The sequence below is a fragment of the Mesoplodon densirostris genome, chromosome 10 (assembly GCF_025265405.1).
Source record: "Mesoplodon densirostris isolate mMesDen1 chromosome 10, mMesDen1 primary haplotype, whole genome shotgun sequence".
Classification (NCBI taxonomy): domain Eukaryota; kingdom Metazoa; phylum Chordata; class Mammalia; order Artiodactyla; family Ziphiidae; genus Mesoplodon; species Mesoplodon densirostris.
The window spans coordinates 71,373,806-71,395,985 of NC_082670.1; the positions used below are offsets into that span (position 1 = coordinate 71,373,806).

At 40.5% G+C, this 22,180-nt stretch overlaps 1 protein-coding gene and 2 pseudogenes across 9 annotated transcripts in view; 2 read left to right on the top strand and 1 right to left on the bottom strand.

The window, feature by feature from the left end:
• Window positions 1-22,180, bottom strand: part of IP6K1 (inositol hexakisphosphate kinase 1) — an 81,697-nt gene that overhangs the window by 56,518 nt on the left and 2,999 nt on the right. The gene's annotated exons all lie outside the window — the stretch shown is intronic.
• Window positions 17,950-18,893, top strand: LOC132497682 (cytochrome c oxidase subunit 2-like; annotated as a pseudogene).
• On the top strand, window positions 19,126-19,806 carry LOC132497114 (ATP synthase subunit a-like; annotated as a pseudogene).

Below are 22,180 nucleotides of genomic sequence, written 5' to 3' on the forward strand. Positions count from 1 at the left end.
CCTCCATTTGCATTCTACGACTGAGCAGAGGCTTACTAAGAGAATAATTTGTACTGTATCAATTGGCATTGGTATGAAAATGCCTCCTGGACATTTTGGGCTAATTAAGGAATGCTCTAGTTTAGCCCTTAGGGGCATCTGTGTCCAAGGAGTAGTGACTGACCCTGAACTATCAAGGAGAAATTAAAATGATTTTACAAAATGAAGGTAATGATGATTTATTTATTAATAAACACAACAGGGTTGCTCAACTACTTATTCTTCCCTAATTGGAAAATCAAGAAAGGAGACCCCCCTACTTTGTTAACTGTCTGGGGAGATGGAGGATTTAGATCCACAACAGAGCACAATTCAATTGGAGCTAAAGGTGAAGCAACCCAATGGTCCTCCTACACCTGCTGATGTAATTGTGCAGGGAAAGGATGACACTGTGTTGCTGATGATCCCTGGACAAGAAAAATGAAAATATGTGCCATTAACCCATTGTTATTCTCGTGAATAGACTGTTTTTGGAAGCTTGACTGTAATGTGGATCACCCACGCCTTAATCCCAGGATATATACTACGGTTGAGAAAGGATAAAGAAGGAAAATGTTGGGGAATCTTCCGTTGGGAAAACATGAGCCACACCTGAACTCAAGACAACTTCATCTGCCCTTCAAACAAGGCCTGTCCTTCTCTAATTATGACTTTCTATGGCTGTCAATTTCATGTGTTGCCTATTTTTTTTGGAAATGAATATTGGTTGCCTCATTTTGCTGGAAATTACTTAGATTTTAATAATCACACCCACTTATTGACAGACTGTGAAAAGACTATTCAAGGATTGCTTTGTGGCCAGACTTCACACATCTGGGAACCCTGTTTATTAGAGAATTCCATTAACTACTGTGAATCGACTATATTTCCTCAATCCTATAGTATGTTTTTTGACGTTGCTCCCCAATTTGTATGTACTGTAACTGATGATATTAACACAACTTCTAATTATCAGCTAGGAAACCCTTTTTCAGGATGTCTAGCATATATAGATCACTTATATTGGAAAGGGACAACTTATTTCTTTTCCCCCATACACACACAATTGTTGTGGACTCAAAGTTAATTCCTACTTTACCTGTTCCTAATATTAGCCTACCACTTGAACCTTTAAAAAAGGTATTACAGTAAACAGCGTTACTACAGAAATTTATAGGTAAACATAACCGTACTTTGTTCGAACACTCTATTGTTACTACTAATGCAGCTAACAAATTAATAGATGTGGGAGTTAATGTACAAAAGCATAATTCTCATACTTGGTGGGACTTTTTCTTTACTCAATCCCCCAAGGCTCAACAATTGTTCTCTGCATTATTTAACCCACTGCTTGTATTTTTGATCATATTACTCTTACTCACTGTTTGTAACTGTTACTTATCTTACCGTATTCGAAAAACTGCTCGAGTTATATTGCCTTATTCTTATGCTCTTCAGCCTAAACAATCCTAGAGGCCAAATCTTGGGAAAACTAGTAAAGTAGTTTTGTTCAGGCTTCAGAGGCAGAAGTAGGCCTCTGACTGACTTGTGACCCTGCCTGGACTGTGTGCCTGCTTGCACACCTAACAATTGTTACCAACAAGTAGCACTTATGATAAGAAAGGGAGTACATCTTGGAATTTCTTGAGCCCTGGGGACCTGGCCAGTCCCCCGGGGGTCTGGAAAATCTTGTGACTCAAGCGGTGAAACCAACAGCATTGTTACAGTTAAATCAGGGCCGCATTTTTGCACGCAAATCAAAATCACAGTTTGCGGTCTGGGATTATAAACGGAAGCCTCCAGGGTTGCAATGTGAAGTCTCACCTGTTGGGTGGACACACCACCCAGGACCCTTCACCACTGGGACTCCAGACTGCTGTTACTCGGGACTTCCCAGCTGCTGTTTGAATCTGGATGTAGGTGTTGGCCCAATCTGGTGATGTATACTCTGTTATGTCTCTCGAATACTTTTATTCACCCCCTTCTAATGACTGTATATTGAACTTAAGTTAAATGATCTTTTACTAAAAAATTAATTAAATCTGTTCAGTTGTGTGAGACGAGTGGTTATTTTGTCAGTGAATCTAACGAACTGTAAACCAATTAGACATAACAGATATATATGGATATTCAACCCAATAACAGAAAAATAATTCTTCTTCTCAAGTGCACATGGAACATTCTTCAGGAAAGATCATATACAGGCCAGAAGACAAGTCTTAATACATTTTATAAGACTGAAATAATACAAAGTATCTTTTTCAATCACAACAGAAACTAAAAATCAATAAAAAGAAAACTGGAAAATTTACAAATATGTGGAAATTAACTAACATACAACCTTGAACAACCAATGGATTCAAGAAATTACGAAGGAAGTTCCTGCCAGAGCAATTAAGAAAAAGAAATATAAGGCATCCAAATTAGAAAGGAAGAGTAAAAACTATCTGTTTGCAAATAACATGGTCTTATATATAGAAAACCCTAAAATTATGTACATACACACAAAACCACTGTTAGAGCTAATAAACGAATTTGGCAAATTTGCAGGATACAAAATCAACACACAAAAAAGAGTTGCATTTCTATACACTAGCAAAGAACAATCTGAAAAGGAATTTTAAGAAAACAATTCCATTTACAATAGTATCAAAGAGAATAAATATACTGAGGAATGAATTTAACCAAGGAGGTGAAAGACTTGTATTCTGAAAACTATAACATATTGTTGAAAGAAATTAAAGAAGTAAATAAATGGAAAGAGAGCCCATTTGATAAACTGGAACTTTTACTGTTGTTAGATGACAAAGACTACCCAAAGAGATCTACAGGCTGACTGAAATCCCTAACAAAATCCCGATGGCAGTTTTTATAGAAATAGAAAACCCATCCAGAAGTTCATACAGAATCTCTAGGGACTCTGAACAGCCAAAATTCTTTAAGAACAAAGTTGGAGGAATCACATTTCTTGATTTCAAAACTTACTGCAAAGCTACAATAATCAAGACAGTATGGTACTAGCATGCAGACAGATATATAGACCAATGGAACAGAATAGGAAGTCCAGAAATAAACCCTCAAATATACGGTCATATGATTTTTGACGAGGGCGCCAATACCATTCAATGGGGAAAGGACAATTTTTTCTTTCTTTCTTTTTTAATATTTATTTGGCTGTGCTCTTAGTTGCGGGAGGCGGGATCTTCACTGCAGCATGTGGGATCTTTAGTTGTAGCATGTGGGATCTTTAGTTGTAGCATGTGGGATCTTGAGTTGTGGCATGTGGGATCTAGTTCCCTGACCAGGGATTGAACCCGGGCACCCTGCGTTGACAGCATGGAGTCTTAGCCACTGGACCACCAGGAAAGTCTCGACAATCTTTTCAATAAATGGTGTTGGGAAAACAAAACAGCCACATGCAAAAGAGTGAAGTTAGACCATTATTTCACATTATATACAAAAATCAACAAAATGGATCAAAGACCTAAACTTACTAGTTAAAACTCTTAGAAGAAAACATGGGCGGGGGGAACTTCAAGACCTTGGATTTGATAATGATTTCTTGAATATCACAACAATAGCACAAGCAAGAAACCAAAAAAATGGATAAACTGGACTTCATCAAAATTTAAAACTTCTGTGCATCAAAGACACCATCAAGAGAATGAAAAGACAACCCACAGAATGGGAGAAAATATATGCAATCCCACGTCTGATAAGGGATTAATATCCAGAATACAAAGAGAACTCCTACAACTTAACAACAACAAAAATAAATGACCCAATTAAAAACGGATCAAAGGACTTCACTAGACATTTCTCCAAAGAACATATACAAATGCCAATAAGCACATGAAAAGATGCCCAACATCGTCATTAGAGAAATGCAAATCAAAGCCCCAGTAAGCTACCACTTCACACCCACTAGAATGGCTATTATCAAAAAAGCAGAAACAAAAGTTGGTGAGGATGCAGAGAAATTGGAACCCTGTGCACTGCTGGTAGTATTGTAAAATGGTGAAGTCACTGTGAAAGACAATATGGTGGTTCCTCAAAAAATTAAACAGAGTATGTCCATATGATCCAGCAATTCTACTCCTAGGTATTCCACTCCTACCCCAAAGAACTGAAAGCAGGGATTCAAACAGATATTTATACACTAGTGTGCATTATTCACAATAGCCAAAAAGTGAATACAACCCATATCCATCAACAGATGAATGCATAGATAAAATGTGGTATATACATACAATGGAACGTTATTCAGTCATAAAAAGGAATGCAATTCTGATACATGCTATAACATGGATGAACCCTGAAAACATTATGCTAAGTAAACAAGCCAGGTACCAAAGGAAAAAAATTACATGACTCCACTTATATGAAATATCTAGAATAGGCAAGTTCATAGAGATAGAAGTGGATTAGAGGCTGCAAGGGGGTGGGGGGCGGGGAGAATGGGGTGCTACTATATAATGGGTACAGAGCTTCTATTTGAGATGATGAAAAAAGTTCTTGAAATAGACAGTGATAATGGTTACACAACATTATGAATGTACTTAATGCCACTGTGTTATACATTTAAAAACAGTTCACGTGGCAACTTTTATGTTATATGTATTTTACTACAATTAAAAAAAAATTCATTTACCAGTATGGAGTTTCCTCTAAATAAATAAAAACAGTAAAAAACTAAAAACAGTACTACCATAAGACCCAGCAATCCCACTACTGGGCATATACTCTGAGAAAAACATAATTCAAAAAGAGTCATGTACCACAATGTTCATTCCAGCTCTATTTACAACAGCCAGGACTTGGAAGCAATGTAAGTGTCCATCGACAGATGAATGGATAAAGAAGATGTGGCACATATATACAATGGAATATTACTCAGCCATAAAAAGAAACGAAATTGAGTTATTTGTAGTGAGGAGGATGGACCTAGAGTCTGTCATACAGAGTGAAGTAAATCAGAAAGAGAAAAACAAATACCGCATGCTAACACATATATATGGAATCTAAAAAAAAAAAATTTAAAAAAAGGTCACGAAGAACCTAGGGGCAAGACGGGAATAAAGACTCAGACCTACCAGAGAATGGACTTGACACAGGGAGGGGGAAGGGTAAGCTGGAACAAAGTGAGAGAGTGGTATTGTATATATGGACATATATACACTACCAAATGTAGAACAGATAGCTAGTGAGAAGCAGTCGCATAGCCCAGGGAGATCAGCTCAGTGCTTTGTGACCAGCTAGAAGGGTGGGATAGGGAGGGTGGGAGGCAGGGAGATGCAAGAGGGAAGATATAAGGGGATATACATATATGTATAACTGATTCACTTTGTTATAAAGCAGAAACTAACACACCATTGTAAAGCAATTATACTCCAATAAAAATGTTAACAAAATTTTTTTAATAAATAAATAAATAAAAACAGAACTACCATATGATCCAGCAATTCTGCTCCCGGGTATATATCTGGAAAAAATTATAACACTAATTTGAAAAAATATACGCACCCCCATGTTCAGAGCAGCACTAGCTACAATAGCCAAGATATGGCAGCAACCCAAGTGCCCATCAACAGATAAATGGATGAAGAAGATGTAGTATATGCATGTGTGGGTGTGTATATACATATGTGTGTGTGTATATACACATACACACACACACAAATGGAATATTATGTAGTCATAAAAGGGGAAGAATTCTGCCATTTGCAGCAAAGTGGATGGACACAGAGAATATTATGCTTAGTGAAATAAGTGAGAGAGACAAATACTGTATGATATCACTTATATGTGGAACCCAAAAAATAATACAAATGAATGCATACACAAAATAGAAAGAGACTCAGAGATACAGAAAACTAGTAGTTACCAAAGGAGAGACAGAAGGGAGGAGGGGCAAATAAGGGGTATGGTATTAACAGATACACACTATTATGTATAAAATAGATAAGCAAGAAGGATATACTGTATAGAACAGTGAGTTCTTGCCATTATCTTGTTATAACTTTTAATGGAGTATAACCTGTAAAAATACTGACTCACTATGCTGTACACCTGAAACTAACATAATATTGTAAATCAACTGTACTTCAATTAAAAAAAAAGAATAATATTGACAAAAAAACAATTCATTTACAATAGCATTAAAAGAACATTAAATATCTTGGAATAAATTTAACGACATATGTGAAAGACCTCAACATTGAAAACAATCAAACAATGCAGAGAGAAATTAAAGTCATAAATAAATGGAGATCTATATAATGTATATGGATTAGAAGACTCAATATTGTTAAGCTGCCAATTCTCTCCAAATGAATCTATAGATTCAATGAAATCCCAACCACAATGTCAGATTTTTTCACAGAAATTGACAAATTAATTCTAAAGTGTATATGGAAATACAAAGAACCTAAAATATCCAAATCAATCTTGATAAAGAATAAAGTTTGACAACTTACACTATGTGACTTCAAGACTCACTATAAAGCTACAGCGGTGGGGTACTGGCATATAGATAAACAGATCAATGGAACAGAGACCCTAGAAATAGGCCCATACCTATACAGTCAATTAATTTTCGACAAAAGTACCAAAGCAAACAAAGGAGCAGAGAAAGTTGTGGTGATTTTAAACTACATCAAATTTTTCAACAATTCCTTCCCCCAAAAGGCAGAGCCCTCCTCTCGCCTCTCCTTGAGTATGGGATGGACTTAATGACTTCATTCTAATAAACAGAATATGGCAGAAGTGACAGTATGTGACTAGATAAGAAGCTTCTTCCTTACTGTCTTGGATCATTCACTCTGGAGGACATAACTGCATACCAGGAGGGTACTCAGAGAGCCCATATATCAAGGAACTGAGGACTCCTGCCAAAAGCCAAGTAAGTCATCTTGGAAACAGATCCTCCAGCCCCAGGCAAACCTCTATCACTGGCAGCCCCAGAAGACATACTAACGGCAACTTCATGAGAAACTATGAACCAGAATCACCCCGCTAAGCCCCTCTTCAATTTCTGAGCCTCAGAGACTGAAGTAATAAATGTTTGCTGTTTTAAACTGCTGAATTTTGGAGTAATTGAATAGATAACAAATAAACAAGTCTTTTCAGCAAATGGTGCTGGTACTGGGACAAGATATCCATACTGGTGGAGTGTGGGGAGGGAGTTTGAACCTCAACCTCAATCTTACACAATACACAAAAATTAATTCAAGGAGGATCAAAGACCTGAATGTAAAAGCTAAAACTGTAAAACTTCTAGGTGAAAACACAGGCGAAACCTCCTGCACTTAGAGATAGGCAAGGGCACAGAAAGCAATAGCCATAAAAGAAAATATTGATAAATCAGACTTCAACAAAACTGAAAACTTCTAATCTTCGAAATATACTTATAAGAAATAAATAGGCAAGCTACCATGGACTGACAGAAAATTTTCACATACATATATCTGACTGGTATTCAAAATATAAAGAGCTCCTAAAACACAATAATAGACGGAAGTTAACAGTTCCATTTTTTTTAATGGGCTGAAAATTTGAACAAGTATTGTACTTCACAAAGGAAATATACAAATGACCATTAAGTAGAGACACCAGTGCTCAACATCATTAGTAATCAGGTAACTGCAAGTTAAAACCACAACGAGATATCACAATACTTTCACAAAAATGCCTAAAATTCAAAAACACTGACAACACGCTAAATGTTGCTGAGGATGTGGAACAATCACAACTCATACATTCTTGGTCGGAATTTAAAATGGTACAACCATTTTGAAAAAGGTGTTAATATTTCCTATAAAACAAGACATACATCTACCCTATGATCCAGCAATTCATTTCCCCTCAAGAGAAATGAATGTATATGTTCCCCCAAACCACTTGTACAAAAATGTTCACAGAAGCTTTACTCATAAGTCAAACCTTGGAAGCAGACCAGATGTCCATCAACAGGGGAATAGATCAACAAACTGGAATGTGCATGCGATGAAATACTTCACAGCAAAAAGGAATGAACCAATGATACAGGCAATAGCATGGATAAATCCCTAAACAGTATACTGCATGAAAGAAGGCCTACACAAGAGTACACAGGGTATTATTCCACTTCCATGAAATTTTAGAACAGGCCTAACTAACATGTGATGAAAAAAGTCAGAGAAGTTGTCTCTGGCTAGAACAGAACAGTGGTTTAATCACTTATATTAAAACAAACTGGAAACATAAGGTGGCAGCAACAAGAGAATTCTGTTAAGAAAATACTTATCAAATTATTAGTAACTTGGGACTTCCCTGGTGATCTAGTAGGTCAGACTCCTAACGCAGGGGGCCCGGGTTCGATCCCTGGTCGGGGAACTAGATCCCGCATGCATGCTGCAACTAAGAGTTCGCATTCTGCAACTAAGAAGCCTGCATGCCACAACTAAGAGTCTGCCTGTTGCAACTAAGAATCCCACATGCCACAACTAAAGATCCCACGTGCCACAACGAAGACCCAGTGCAGCCAATATTTATTTATTTATTTATTTGTTAAATAAATAAATTAATTAAAATTAATGACTTGTTATATAGTGCTGACAAACAGCAGTTTACCAGTTATCAATGTATTACCTCTTTGCTCCAAACCCAAACATCATGGCCTGCTCTGCAAAAATGGAGCTGAACCCATTAAATATTTTCCTTTGCCAACTGATGTTAAACTTTATCAGTAGAGGACACTGGAGAGACTCTGCAAAAAGAGGAGGCTTCTCTACATGGTTCCAGTATACTCCTATCACCAGGCCCCTGCCAGCCAGTCAGCTCCCTGCACTGTCCAGTCACTGATGGGTGCCTGACACCTGCAATGCATAGTGGTCAGCAGCATGCAGTGTCTAGTAGCTTCCTGACACCTCACTCAAGCAGTTTTGTGGCAGAGTGGTTCCAGCAAGACACCCCTCCATAAATGGCTTTCTCTGACATCCAAGAGGGCAGACTTCCACCAAGTTCTGAAGGATAGATTTCCAACACGTTCTGCCAGTGTGACACCACAATGACTTTCTCTGCCATCCAGTTAGTCATGGCCACCCTATCCTCCAACAAGATATGGATTTCAGTCCCAGAAGGGTATCTTCCTTAAGCACTCTGTATCAGCCCTACAGGTAGTAGCTATTCCTACATATGCTACTCCTATATTATTTAGAGTTCACTATACTTCTTTTTTTTTTTTTTTAAGATGTTGGGGGTAAGAGTTTATTAATTTATTTTTGCTGTGTTGGGTCTTCGTTTCTGTGCGAGGGCTTTCTCTAGTTGTGGCAAGCGGGGGCCACTCTTCATCGCAGTGCGCGGGCCTCTCACTATCGCGGCCTCTCCTGTTGCGGAGCACAGGCTCCAGACGCACAGGCTCAGTAGTTGTGGCTCACGGGCGTAGTTGCTCCGCGGCATGTGGGATTCTCCCAGACCAGGGCTCGAACCCGTATCTCCTGCATTAGCAGGCAGATTCTCAACCACTGCGCCACCAGGGAAACCCCTCACTCTACTTCTTACTAGCCAACCCATCACTACTCCAATCTCCTGTTACCTGTTCAAATTACTGTGTGGTTTCTGAATGGACCCTGAAAGTTGTTTCAATGAGTTGAAAAGGCTAAGTAGCATAGAATTAAAATGAGAAATTTTATTACCTACATAAAATCCACATGCTTCTAGTTTATTCACAATCTACCAATGAAAATACAACACTGTAAACAGTCAAGTTAAGATGTTTAAGGGCCTAAGGAGCCCTACCTGGTACACTCCGCTTCATGAAGTTACTCAAGCTTAATATTTGGCTCCCTGAAGCTAAAGGCAGCATTTTCTTTGGAGACACTCATGAAATAGCTAACACAACCACATATTTTATAATACACCTTCCAAAATACAGAAGAAACTTCTTAGCATTCATTTTACTTTCTATGCTAAAAAAATAATTTTATTTTTCATGCAGAATATCAAAAACCAAAACAGCCTAGGCATGCCCTGTGCTGGCCTGAAAAATCTAGTGTTCTACTTGGCCCTGACCCACACAATATCCTCCAGCTGAGCAGTCTTTATAAGTTTCAGAACACTTTCCACCAAATCAAGTTTGTGTCTAAGTCGCAATTATAAAGTCTCCAAATCAGTTGTGTGCCATTAAAATAGTATCTGCAAAAAAACCTTTTTAAAGTATATAATCAAATATATGCTGAGTACCCACAATGAATGAGACCCTGTAGAATACTGTAGTAATAAGACAAACACAGTTCCTACCCTCAGAAAACTGAAAGTGAGGATGGAAAGCAGGTAGAGGGGAGAGGCAAATAAGCAATTTTAAAAGAGTATGGGGCTTCTCTGGTGGCGCAGTGGTTGAGAGTCCGCCTGCCGATGCAGGGGACATGGGTTCGTGCCCCGGTCTGGGAGGATCCCACATGCCGTGGAGCGGCTAGGCCCATGAGCCATGGCCGCTAAGCCTGCGTGTCCGGAGCCTGTGCTCTGCAACAGGAGAGGCCACAACAGTGAGAGGCCTGCGTACTGCAAAAAAAAAAAAAAAAAAAAAAAAAAAAAAGAATCCGCCTACCAATGCAGGGGATGCGGGTTCGATCCCTGGTCGGGAAACCAAGATCCCCCATGCCACGGGGCAACTAAGCCTGTGCACTGCAACTACTGAGCCTGCGTGCCACAACTAGAGAGCCCACACACCACAACAAAAGATCCCGCATGCCACAACTAAGACCCAACGCAGCCAAATACATAAATTTTTAAAAATAAAATTAGAAAAATAAAACAAGCTATAGGTTAACCATTTGACAAGCTTCCCCTTTATCTGATCAACACCATAAGGTAAAGAGATTAGGTATTGTCAATCCAATATTACAAGCAAAGTAGTAGAGAAATCAGCTGACTTGTCTAAGTAAGGCTCCACAACTAATACTTGAAATACCAGCATTCACCTTCCTCACCTGGTTCCAAGAAGAGCTCCAAGATGGATCTTTTCAATCTAGTCTGGGGAGGCAGGCACCACTCCGTACAGGATTGAGTGAGATTAGTACTCTAGGAAGTACACAGGGAGGTTCATTTGCTCAGAAAGTTTACTGCATTGGGTTTCCCTGGTGGCACAGTGGTTAAGAATCCGCCTGTCAATGCAGGGGATACGGGTTCGATCCCTGGTCCGGGAAGATCCCACATGCCGTGCCGCAGAGCAACTAAGCCCGTGTACCACAACTACTGAGCCTGCACTCTAGAGCCTGCAAACCACAACTACTGAGCCCACGCGCCACAACTACTGAAGCCCACGCACCTAGAGCCTGTGCTCTGCAACAAGAGAAGCCACTGCCATGAGAAGCCCGTGCACTGCAACGAAGAGTAGCCCCTGCTCGCCGCAACTAGAGAAAGCTCCCGTGCAGCAATGAAGACCCAACACAGCCAAAAATAATAAATAAATTTATTTAAAAATTAAAAAAAAAAGTTTACTGCCTTAACAAAATGATGTGGGGACCCCAAACCTTTCAGACACTAGAGACAACACTCCTGTGCCTTTTTCACACTACAGGGAAGCAAGGCCACAGAATGTGAGGAAGAGAAACTAAATAGTCGGGACACCAAAAGTTTCAGAACCAGGCTTGCCCTTAAGAATATCACATATTCTCTCTACAACTTTAGACATCACCTAGAAACTGAATACAACATTGCCAAAATCCCCACACTCTAAAATAATGTCTAACACTCTGAAACCATCCCACCTGAAGTAAGCATGGTATCTGGAAACCTTCATATTATAGCTCCAATGTTTGGGTGATAATATAATCTTGGAGGGTTTCAAATCTCCCAGGAAATACTCTGAGTGCTGACAACCAGCATCAATGTCCATGGTCAGGAGAAAACTTTGAGAAGAGTGGTTGAAATTGTATCCTTAGGCAATATGTAAGAGAAAAACCCACAACATCTAAATCCAGTAGCAGTTGCTATCTGCATTATAAAACTAATTTATAAGCCAACTCAAAAGAAATGAGGTCTCCCACCTTCCCCCACTCTCTATCCTGGCAGAGGAGAAACCATATTGGCATCACCAGTTCAGCTCCCAAGACAATGCTATAGTTCAGATGCAAGGCCTCTATGGGGCTCCATTAACAACATCTGTTAAGACAAAATTTGAATTTATTTTTTGGGGGGGCCGTGTTGGGTCTTCTTTGCTCCACGCAGGCTTCCTCTAGTTGCGGCGAGTGGGGGCTACTCTTCGTTGCAGTGCGCAGGCTTCTCATTGCGGTGGCTTCTCTCGTTGCGGAGCACAGGCTCTAGGAGCGAGGGCTTCAGTAGCTGCAGAACGCGGGCTCAGCAGTTGCAGAGGACGGGCTCTAGGCGCTCAGGCTTCAGTAGTTGCGGTGTGCGGGCTCTAGAGCGCAGGCTCCGTAGTTGTGGCACACAGGCTAAGTTGCACTGTGGCATGTGAGATCTTCCCAGACCAGGGACCGAACCCATGTCCCCTGCATTGGCAGGTGGATTCTTAACCACTGAGCCACCAGGGAAGTCCAAAATTTGAACATTTTAATAGGGAAAACTGAAGTAATAATACATAAAAACAAAAAAATTGACTTGGGAAGAAAGTACAGCCAAGCAACGCTGTCAGTGTACCAAAGCCACTCATATAGTCTTCAGCAGACCCAGCAGTCAGACTGGATACAGGGAGCAAAGGATACAGTTATCAAAAGGCTCCAAGATGAGCCAAAAGAAGAAACAAAGTCCCCTGCATAGCTTTTAGGGCTTATCAGTCAAATGAAGAATATCAGAACCAATTATCTGAACTTTTTTCTAACAAAGGATTTTACCTTAATCTCAGGTTGTATGAGGACTAGAAAATCGACCTGCTTTGTTCAGGGGGTATGACCCTAACTACAGTCTTTTTTTTTTTTTTTCCTGCGGTATGCGGGCCTCTCACTGTTGTGGCCTCTCCCGTTGCGGAGCACAAGGCTCCAGATGCTCAGGCTCAGCGGCCATGGCTCACGGGCCCAGCCGCTCCGCGGCATGTGGGATCCTCCCGGACCGGGGCACGAACCCGTGTCCCCTGCATTGGCAGGCGGACTCTCAACCACTGCGCCACCAGGGAAGCCCCTAACTACAGTCTTATACTTGAAAAGATAAAATTCTTAAAGGAAAGTTGGTTTTGATTTGCTTTCATCACCTTCAGATAAGGATTTTTACCCTCAAAAAGTTTTACAAACAGCTCCAAGATCCTTCGTCCTTCCACAGGGCCAGTATTTCAATAAGGACCACATACAGCAATAAGGTTTGCTCACAGCACAGATTATAGTTTCCCAAGTAAAACGCTTACCTACCTAAAGCCCAATTTCCCAGGTATCAGGCCAGGGTGCACAGCTGTTGAGGTGGAAAGGAAAAGTTGTCCACATTTAAAAGATGAGGAAACTAGGGACTTCCTTGGTGGTCCAGTGGTAGAGTCCACCTTCCAATGTGGGGGACGCATGTTCGACCCCTGGTCGGGCAACTAAGCCCACATGCCACAACTATTGAGTTCGCGCACCTCAACGAGAGGGAAAACCTGCACGCCACTAGAAAGAAGCCCGCATGCCTCAACTCGAGAGAAACCCGAGCAGACGCGCACCGTAACGTAAAGATCCCGCATGCCTCAACAAAGATCCTGTGTGCCGCAGTGAAGAACCGATGCAGCCAAAAAAAAAAAAAAGGAAAATAAATACATAAATAAATTTAAAAACCTGATATATCATTTAAAAAATAAAAGATGAGGACACTAAAGCACACAGAAGATAATCAGATGAAAGCTAAAGTAGAAAAAGGAAAGCTTTATTTGGCCCACTTTATAATAGGTTATGAATCTAAACATTCGTCTAAGCTCACAACAAATATGAAATGCATGTTATTCTCCTTTAAAAAGAGCAAGTGAGGGAATTCCCTGGCCGTCCAGTGGTTAGGACTCCACGCTTTCACTGCCAAGGGTCCAGGTTCGATCCCTGGTTGGGGAACTAAGATCCCACAAGCCACGCAGCACGGCCAAGGGGAGGAGGACAGAACTAGCATTTCACTCTAGAAAAACAAACATCAAGATCTATTTTGTATAAAAAACAAATTATATAGTAGCTTTACTCATAATTGTCAAAACTCAGAAGTAACCAAGATGTCCTTCAACTGGTGAATGGATAAATAAATGGTGGTACACCCACACAATGGATTATTCAGCACTAACCAGAAATGAGCTATCAAAGCTCTGTAAAGACATGGAGAAATCTTAAATGCACATTACTAAGTAAAAGAAGCCAATCTAAAAAGGCTGCATACTGTATGACTCCAACTACATGACATTTTAGAAAAGGAACAGTAAAAAGATCAGTGGGACTTCCCTGGTAGTCCAGTGGCTAAGTCTCTGTGCTCTCAATGCAGGGGGCCCGGGTTCAATCCCTGGTCAGGGAACTAGATCCCACATGCCACAACTAAGAGTTAACATGCCACAATGAAGATCCCATGTGCAGCAACTAAGACCCAGCACAGCCAAATAAATAAATAAAATATTAAAAAAAAAAAAAAAAAGATTAGTGATTGCCAGAGGCTGGGGGAGAGGAAGGGATGAACAGAAGAACAGAGATTTTTTTAGGACAGTGGAACTATTCTGTATGATACTATAATGATAAGATATATGTCCTTATACATTTGTAAAAACCCATAAAAGGTACATAAACTACAGACTTTGAGTGATAATGATGTGTCAATGTACGTTCATCAACTGTAACAAATGTACCACTCTGGTGTGGAATGTTGATATGTATGAGTGGGGCCAAGGGGTATATGGGAACTCTCCATTCAATTATGCTATGAACCTAAAACTGCTCTAAAAAATAAAATCTATTTTTTTATCTTTTTAAACAATTTTTATTTATTTATTTATTTATTTAAGTTTTGGCTGCATTGGGTCTTCGTTGCTGTGCACAGGCTTTCTCTAGTTGAGGCGAGCGGGGGCTACTCTTGGTTGTGGTGCGCAGGCTTCTCATTGAGGTGGCTTGTCTTGTTGCAGAGAACGGACTCTAGGCGCACGGGCTTCAGTAGTTGTGGCGCACGGGCTCAGTAGTTGTGGCTCACGGACTCCAGAGTGCTCAGTAGTTGTGGCACATGGGCTTAGTTGCTCCGCGGCATGTGGGATCTTTCCGGACTAGGAATCGAACCCGTGTCCCCTGCACTGGCAGGCGGATTCTTAACCACTGTGCCACCAGGAAAGTCCCAAAATCTTTTTTTTTTTTTTTTTTCTGTATGCGGGCCTCTCACTGCTGTGGCCTCTCCCGTTGCGGAGCACAGGCTCCGGACACACAGGCTCCGCGGCCATGGCTCGCGGGCCCAGCCGCTCCGCGGCATGTGGGATCTTCCGGGATCGGGGCACGAACCCGTGTCCCCTGCATCGGCAGGCGGACTCTCAACCACTGCGCCACCATGGAAGCCCCCAAAATCTATTTTTTTAAAAGCCAGTTTTGTTGTTCTGTTTTTGCTCTTTTGTTTTTTTGTTTTGTTTTGTTTTTTTGGGCCACGCTGTGCAGCATGAGGGATCTTAGGTCCCCAACCAGTGATCGAACTCACGCCCCCTGCAGTAAAAACACAAAGTCTTAACCACTGGACCGCAAGGGAAGTCCCTCAAGAGCCAATTTATTCAAATGTTCTAATTTTTTATCTGGGTGGTTGTTAGGTGTAAAAAATCATCTAATTTTGTGTATTTTATATATATTTTATGCTTCAATAAGAGTTACTTTAAAAGAAAACAAAAATTTAACAGGGAAATCCAATCATTTGAGGGGCAAAAAAAAAAAAGTGCACTTAAATGAACACTGAGGCAGAGCCTATTTATCATGACAAGGCATGGGCACTGTCTGAGCACTGATACTCCCTGGCTGTGTGGCCTAAACGTTATTCTCACTTCATTTCATCAAATGTAAAGTGAATGTACTACTACTTGTCTCATAGGTCTATTAAAAAAGAAATTCCTTCTCTTATCCACTTAGTTATTCAAAAGAAAAACATGAAGACCAGGGAATAAAGATTCCAATCAAGCAAGAGGAATACTACATATGAGTTCTCTCTCCCAACAAACTATAAAAAATACAGTAAACTGGGGACTTCCCTGGTGGTGTAGTGGTTAAGACTCTGCGCTCCCAATGCAGGGGGCCCAGGTTTGATCCCTGGTCAGAGCACTAGATCCCACATGCATGCTGCAACTAAAAGTTCGCATGCCACAACTAGCAAGATGTGTCCTAAGGTAATTGTTTCTTCACTTTACGCTGTTTGGCTCATGAAAGGTTTCATAGGAGCACTCTACTTCCATCTGAAAGCACTCTACTTTCACTGGAAATCAAGGGAAATATGTATTACCAGCTGAAACAAGATGGCAGAGTGTCACCTGGTTCCACCTCAGCTGGGAATGTACACCAGGCAATTCAAATTTTTCACCATTTCTGGTCTGCAAAGGGTTTTCTCTGATCACTGGAGTGGCTCAAATTTTAATTCGTCACCAAACTTTAAAATCGGGAAATTTCACATGAAAATCCAGATTCCTGGTTTTCCTTTAAAAAAAAAAACAAAAATCACAAGATCTGGTAACACAACAACTGGCTAAAACTAAGAAACAGTGACTCTTTCAATAGGGCCTGTGGTTGCTATATCATCGAAGTCCCCACCACTCGCCACTGCCCTTACACTCTGCTTCCCTAATTTACTGCCAGCTAGCCCTTGATGTAAATTCATCGTTTACTAACCCAGACTTTTATAATATACTGATCTTCGTATGATCAGTCCTAGTCACAGCAGTATTACTCCTATTGTCACTACCAGCCTTAGCAGCTGGAATTACCATACTATTAACTGACCGGAACCTAAACACAACCTTCTTTGATCCTGCAGGAGGGGGAGACCCAATCCTGTATCAACATCTATTTTGATTCTTTGGTCACCCCTAAGTATATATTCTAATCCTACCTGGCTTCGGAATAATTTCACACATTGTAACCTACTACTCGGGGAAAAAAGAACCTTTCGGGTATATGGGAATAGTCTGAGCCATAATTTCTATCGGGTTCTTAGGCTTTATTGTATGGGCTCATCATATATTCACAGTTGGTATAGACGTTGACACCCGGGCATATTTTACATCAGCCACTATAATCATTGCTATCCCCACAGGAGTAAAAGTCTTTAGTTGATTAGCAACACTTCACGGAGGGAATATTAAATGATCCCTGGCTCTAATAAGAGCCTTAGGTTTTATTTTCCTCTTCACAGTAGGTGGCCTAACTGGCATCGTTCTAGCTAATTCAACACTAGACATTGTTCTTCATGATAGCTACTACGTAGTCGCCCACTTTTACTACGTACTTGCAATAGGAGCTGTCTTTGCTATCATAGGAGGATTTGTCCACTGATTCCCACTATTCTCGGGATACACACTTAACTCAACATGAGCAAAAATCCACTTTATAATTATATTCATAGGTGTAAACCTAACATTCTTCCCACAACATTTCTTAGGCTTATCCGGCATACCTCGACGATATTCCGACTACCCAGACGCCTACAAAACATGAAACACTATCTCATCAATAGGCTCTTTCATCTCACTAACAGCAGTTATACTAATAATTTTCATTATCTGAGAAGCGTTTACATCCAAACGAGAAGTATTAACAGTAGACCTCACCTCCACGAACCTTGAGTGACTAAATGGGTGTCCTCCACCATATCACACATTTGAAGAACCAGCATACGTCAACCCAAAATGATCAAGAAAGGAAGGAATCAAACCCTCTCTAATCAGTTTCAAGCCAATACCATAACCACTATGTCTTTCTTTATAAATGAGATATTAGTAAAACCTTACATAACTTTGTCAAAGTTAAGTCACAAGTGAAAATCCTGTATATCTCCATGGCATATCCCTTTCAACTAGGCTTCCAAGATGCAACATCACCCATTATAGAAGAACTCCTACACTTCCATGATCATACATTAATAATTGTTTTCCTAATTAGCTCCCTAGTCCTCTATATCATCACCCTAATACTTACAACCAAACTAACACATACCAATACAATAGATCCCCAAGAGGTAGAGACTATTTGAACTATCCTTCCAGCCATCATTTTAATTCTAATTGCCTTACCCTCCCTATGAATCCTCTACATAATCGACGAAATTAATAACCCTTCTCTCATTGTAAAAACAATAGGCCACCAATGATACTGAAGCTACGAATACACCAACTATGAGGACCTAAATTTCAACTCTTAAATAATCCCAACATCAGACCTAAGACCAGGAGAGCTACGACTACTAGAAGTGGACAACCGAATAGTCTTACCCATAGAAATAACAATCCGAATGCTAGTCTCCTCCGAAGATGTATTAACTCATGAGCTGTGCCCTCCCTGGGCCTAAAAATCGATGCAATCCCTGGATGCCTAAACCAAAAAACCTTGATATCAACACGACCAGGCTTATTCTACGGGCAATGTTCAGAAATCTGTGGCTTGAATCATAGTTTGTTTTTTTTTTTGTTTTTTTTTTTTTATTTTTTATTTTTTATTTTTTTTTTTTTTGCGGTATGCGGGCCTCTCACTGCTGTGGCCTCTCCCGTTGCAGAGCACAGGCTCCGGATGCGCAGGCTCAGCGGCCATGGCTCACGGGCCCAGCCGCTCCGCGGCATATGGGATCCTCCCAGACCGGGGCACGAACCCGTATCCCCTGCATCGGCAGGCGGACTCTCAACCACTGCGCCACCAGGGAGGCCCTTGAATCATAGTTTTATACCAATCGTTCTCGAACTAGTACCTCTAGAGAACTTTGAAGAACGATCTGCATCCATACTATAATCTCATTAAGAAGCTAAACTAGCGTTAACCTTTTAAGTTAAAGATTGAGAGCCAAAGCTCCCCCTAATGACATGCCACAACTAGATACATCAACATGATTCCTTACTATCCTATCTATATTCCTAACCCTCTTCACACTATTCCAACTAAAACTCTCAAAGCATTCCTACTCCCCCAACCCCAAGTTAATATTCACCAAAATACAAAAACAACAAACCCCTTGAAACATCATATGAACGAAAATCTATTTGCCCCTTTCACAGTCCCAATAATATTAGGCATCCCTATCACCATTCTAATTATTATATTCCCTACTATTTTATTCCCAACACCAAATCGACTAATTAACAATCGCACAATTTTCATTCAACAATGACTAACCAAGCTTACATCAAAACAGTTAATAAACACACACAACCTTAAAGGACAAACCTGATCTCTAATACTTATCTCACTTCTCCTATTTATTGCCTCCACAAATCTTCTTGGAATGTTACCCCACTCATTTACACCTACCACACAACTCTCAATAAATATAGGAATGGCTATTCCTCTCTGAGCTGGCACCATCATTACAGGTTTCTGCAACAAAGCAAAAACATCCTTAGCCCACCTTCTACCACAAGGCACACCTACTTTCCTTATTCCCATATTGGTAATTATCGAAACTATTAGCCTACTCATTCAACCAGTAGCACTAGCCGTACGACTAACTGCCAACATTACAGCAGGCCACTTATTAATACATCTAATTGGAAAAACAACTCTTGCACTAAGAAGTACCAGCCTATTCACAGCTCTCATCACATTCACTATCCTTACTCTACTAAACATCCTCGAATTCGCTGTCACCTTAATTCAAGCCTACATATTCACTCTCCTAGTAAGCTTATACCTGCATGACAATACATAATGACCCACCAAACCCACTCATACCACATAGTAAACCCCAGTCCCTCGCCCCTCACAGGAGATCTCTCAGCACTTCTTATATCAGGCCTAATCATATGATTAGGTACATTAGGAAGATTAGGTACCTGCAAAAAGGTACAAATCAGGATGTAATGCATAATCTCATTTTTGTAAAATTTAAAAGACACAGAAAAAAAGTCTGGTTGTACAATAAAACATTAACAGTAAAATTATGGATGGTCCTTTATTTTTATTTCTTCTTGTTACTCATATTATCTTTTTTTAAACTAGTGAATATATATTACTTATATAAGTTATTTCCTATAACAGCTTCGAGATATAATTCACACACCATACAAGTCACCCACTTAAAGTGTACAATTCACAGGAATTCCCTGGCAGTCCAGTGGTTAGGACTCCATGCTCCCACTGCAGGGGGCATGGGTTCGATCCCTGGTCAAGGAACTAAGATGCCGCATGCCACACGGCAAGGCCAAAAAAAATAAAATAAAATAATGAAGTGTACAATTCAATGGTTTTTAGTATATAAAAGATATGTGCAACCATCGCTACAATTTTAGAACATATTCATCACCTCTCCTCTCATCTACCCCCAAGCCCTAAGCAACCACTAATCTACCTCCTGTCTCTATAGATTTGCCTCTTCTGGACATGTCCTATAAATGAAATCATATAATATGTGATCTTTTGTGTCTGGCTTCTTTCACTTTGCATAATGTTTCCCAGGTTCATCCATGTTGAAGTATATATTAGTACTTCGCTCCTTTTCACTGCTAAATGATTTTCCATTGTATGTATATACCGTATTTTATTTATCCATTATCAGTTGATAAACATTTGGGTCATTTCCCCCTTTGGTTATTATGAATAATACTGCTATAAACATTCATACACAGGTTTTTGTGTGTACATATGTTTTCATTTTGCTTGGGTAGATAACTAGGAGTGGAATTGCTGGTAACTCTACGTTAACCATTTAGAGAACTGCCAGACCATTTTCCAAAGCGACCGCATCATTCTCACCAGCTGAGTATAAGGACTCTGATTTCTCCACATCCTCACCAACACTTGTCATTATCTAACTTTCTGATTATAGAGTAAGTTGTTTAGAAGTGTTCATTCGATCATAATACGCTCAGATTTTTATGGACTTCAAGGTGCTCTTATTCCCTGACATCAAAATTTAGACTTGAAAAGAGTCCAATTCTAGACCTGCTTCCCTAGCCTGTTCACCTTCTGGAAAATGAGGGGACAGGAATAAATGGGCTAAATCCCCACCCACAAATAAAACTTTTACAGAAATGATCAGATTTTCTAAGCACTCAACAAAATAAAGTCCCTAACAGGGATCCAGCACTGAAGTGAACATATGTTCCCATTAAAACTCATTTGCAATGCCTCTTACATAAACCCAGCTTCAAACCATAACAGCAGCAAACATGAATGAAAGTTTCAATCTATCACCTTTTGTAAAAGAACCAAAATGTCTTGGGTTTTTGCACTCAGAATTCATTGCTCAAATCCTGCTGTAGTATAAGAAGAGAAATGAAATCTGATTTAAAATCGGGGCAAAAGCACAGATCCACTGGCACAAACATACAAAATGCCTCTCTGCTCCAAGCCAGAGACAGAGTGCACTGTGTAGCCTTTCCCCAGCTCTACCCATCACTGCTCCTTATAGTCTCAGGGCAGCAGTGGGAGGAGGACAAGCAGCAAATACTACTGACGTGCTTACAGAAGCCCAAGGTGGCAGTGAGAAGACCCAACCAAGAAGAGAGTCTAAGAATCTCAATGCTATGCTCACCCAATACATGTTTTCCAAGAGTCAAAAGTGGCATCTTGGGCTTCCCTGGTGGCGCAGTGGTTGAAGAGTCCGCCTGACGATGCAGGGGACACGGGTTCGTGCCCCGGTCCGGGAGGATCCCACATGCCGCGGAACGGCTGGGCCCGTGAGCCATGGCCGCTGAGCCTGCGCGTCTGGAGCCTGTGCTCCACAACGGGAGGGGCTACAACAGTGAGAGGACCGCGTACCGCAAAAAAAAAAAAAAGTGGCATCTTAGCCAGGAAGCGGGTTGAGCCGCATAGCCCCTTCTGAGATGCAGAATTGCTTTCTGTTCTCAGGCTTCAGTCATGCACTTTGAGCAAGTTCTGCTGCCTCTTGCAGAATGAGGATGGGCCTCCATAAGGTGCTAGAGTGCAAGCACTCCAGGCAGGGTAGGAGGTGGAGATCCATGGCCAAATTCTCATTTCTACTTGCCCATTCCCTCCATTTCCCTATTTAATTAGAGGGTGTTCTAACTCAGACAAATTTAGCACATTTTTGTAAACATTTAGTCCTTATCTACTACATGCAG